The sequence below is a fragment of the Trichosurus vulpecula genome, chromosome 4 (genome assembly GCF_011100635.1).
Source record: "Trichosurus vulpecula isolate mTriVul1 chromosome 4, mTriVul1.pri, whole genome shotgun sequence".
Taxonomy (NCBI): Eukaryota; Metazoa; Chordata; class Mammalia; order Diprotodontia; family Phalangeridae; genus Trichosurus; species Trichosurus vulpecula.
In genome coordinates, this window is record NC_050576.1 from 171,402,788 (window position 1) to 171,405,716 (window position 2,929).

The 2,929-nt window shown below is 38.6% G+C and overlaps 1 pseudogene; it reads right to left on the minus strand.

Moving 5' to 3' along the window:
* Nucleotides 1-731: 731 nt before the first annotated feature.
* LOC118848857 lies at nt 732-2,501 on the minus strand (annotated as a pseudogene).
* Nucleotides 2,502-2,929: the final 428 nt, after the last annotated feature.

A 2,929-nucleotide genomic window follows, 5' to 3' on the forward strand; every position in this document is an offset into this window, starting at 1 on the left:
ATGACAATGGAGGAGACAGCTGAGGGGGAAGTGAGAGCTCATGTGTTGGGTGACAATGGCATGCTCTACCTGGCCAAGGTGGCCTTCCCACCTGGGAGCATTAAGACCAAGGGATTTTTAGGTATCACCCTCATATTTCAGTTCATTGTGACCTCCAGATTCAAGCTTGAAAACTTCAGTCTCTCTTTCCTAGGGACACATTAAAAATTTCTTGGCTATTAAATCCAAATTATATTTTGCTATTGGTGGGGAAAGATTAATTGAGTTGAAGGAACAGTTTGATTTGTTTACTGGTGGAGCTGTATACTTTGTTGTCATTCATATTCATTGACTGGTTAATAAGATGTTTTGATTTGATACCTTCTTTAATCTGGAAGCAATATTAGCCATATATAGGAGATATGACAATGGATTTAAGGCAGGGCTCATTCTTACCATGGCAATGTATATCATATGAACTACTATATACAGAGCCTGAAATGCTTTTTGTTGTCGTTTTTGGTTTTTTCCCAGACAGGATTACAAAATTTCTCTTATAAAGGAATATGCATACTAAGGATGAAGATACACATACATTCTATCAGACCATAAACATAAAACCAAGTAAGAAACTTTATTAGCATTTTTCTATGATGAGTTTAGAATGATTTTTTCTCTTGCCTGATTGGTAATGCTTTATGAAGCTAAATTAGAATCTTTTTGTTTTCCCCTTTTAAAAATGCACTGCCTTCTTATAAACTGCATTCTCTGATTTTCTTATCCTCCTGCTTCAAGGAAACCCATGTGTTTAATATGCTTCCTGGAAGTTTAGCCTATACCAAATGGTTATTTAATCCAAATATCTGGGCTGCAAATTGAGCTGCTCCCTCAGGTGAAAGTGCAGTTGAACAGCCAAGACCACTAGGCATTCAAAGTGAGGACCATACGTCCTGAACTCCCCAATCAGGTGTAAGGGGAGGACAGTTAATTACTGGATATGCATTGTTACCAGACATTGCTGGTCCCAAACCATTGCTTCTGCCAGCTATTGCCATGATACAGTGGGAACACCATCACCTTCATACTCTGCTTTAATCTTTAGAGTTTCATCTGGTCCTTTATGGGCAGATGTTACTCAAAGTTCACAGGAATTCCATAGTTTCCACAAGCCTTCTTAATTTTTTCACAATGATCAAGGTCAGAAGTTGAGTCCATAAATACCACAACTCTGCGTGGACTTTCCACTTTATGAAGCAACTCCACTGTTTCTGCAACCCATTCAAAGTTTTTCTTCACCATCTGGAGGCCTTCAGGAGTCACTTCCTCAAGGTCCCAACATAACTGTTTGTCTTTCTATTGGGTTCTGTCTCCAGACTAAATGGCCAAGCATTCAAAGTCTGCCTCAGAGAACACAACTCCGATGGGCTGGTTACATTGTTCAAATGAAAACTACGCTTGCCAAAAAGACTATTTTATGGAGAACTCACACAGGGCAAGTGCTCGCATGGTGATCAGAAGAAGGGATACAAGGACGTTCTCAAGGTCTCTCTTAAGAACTTTGGAATTGATTGTGTGACATGGGAGACACTGGCACAGGACCACTCAGGATGGTATGTCCACATCAGAGAAGGTGCTATGCTCTATGAGCAAAGTCAAATTGAAGCAGGAAATGCAGGATGCATAAATTTAGAGACTCCACCCAGAATGTTCACATGGGCTATTTGTGCCTGACCTGTGGTAGAGCATTCTGAGCTCATATTGGTCTGATCAGCCACAGTCAGACACATTAAAATTTGACTCTAGCATAGTGATGTCATTTTGGTCCTCTTTAAGAATAAAGCACAACAAACACCATTCACCAGAAGGCCAGAGCCTCCAGGAATCATTATCAATAACATCAGCAAGAACGATACCTTTTGTAGTTACGTGAACACCAAATTCGATCTTTGTATCAAGCAGTATACAGTTTTGAGGTAACCAGGATTTTTCCAGTATTTAAAAAAATAGCCTGTATGGAATGACTCATGATATCTACTTCAGTCTGACCTATGTTAAGTCCAGCAAAACACCATTTTGCAGCAATAACCTGTTCTTCAGACCATCGTGGATCATTGTTGGCATCATCCTTGAAAAACAACTTCACTTTAGGTGGGTAGAACTTGTATCCTTCTTTGACACCAGGATTTCTTTTGTGAAAAGAACAAGTTGCAAGTCTTCTCTGTACCCATTCAGTTGGAATCATTTCACATTAAGATGCAATGAAAGCTATCTCACCCCATTTTTTGGTGAAAGCGGTTTTGATACCTGCTTCCTGTAACAACTTGAAAATAGAGCTGGTAATTTTGTTTGAGATTGCAGCTTTTCCATCCAGGTGATTTTTTCTAGCTGCATTAATGCAATGCTGTAATCTGGTCGTTAGATTACAAGAGGACTTTTCCAGGACTATCCAACAAGTCATAGACTTCTTTTGTTTTACCCTTATAGAGCTTCTTACCAATTTTCAGTACTTTGGTGGTCACCATTTCTGTGGTTGTGGTGGTGGCTAACAGAGGACAGGAACCTAGGGAAGAGAAGCACCTGAAATGCTTTTACCCTTTCTGTCAAATACTGCAAATGTGCTTATGTTTGATGGTTATAGCAGATAAAAACTTTAAAAGTTTTTATTCTGTTTTTGTATAATTGGTCTGATTGGTGGTTTCATGTCATCAAACTAAAAAAGGACTTTTTGGAATTCCATTCTAAGTATGTCTATCTCCATTTCAAAATCTTTAGAGACTTCAGTGATATTTCTGTTATCCATTACTTTATTAGGTATACTTTCTGGTGTTTGTATTAAGTGAAGATTTTCAGTGTCCTTGGGTTCTTCAACTTTTCCCCCTTCAGATTTTAGCTGTTCCTCAATTTCATCTCTTATTTCACTTAATCTAGTCTTAGCGATGAAGTTTTTTTT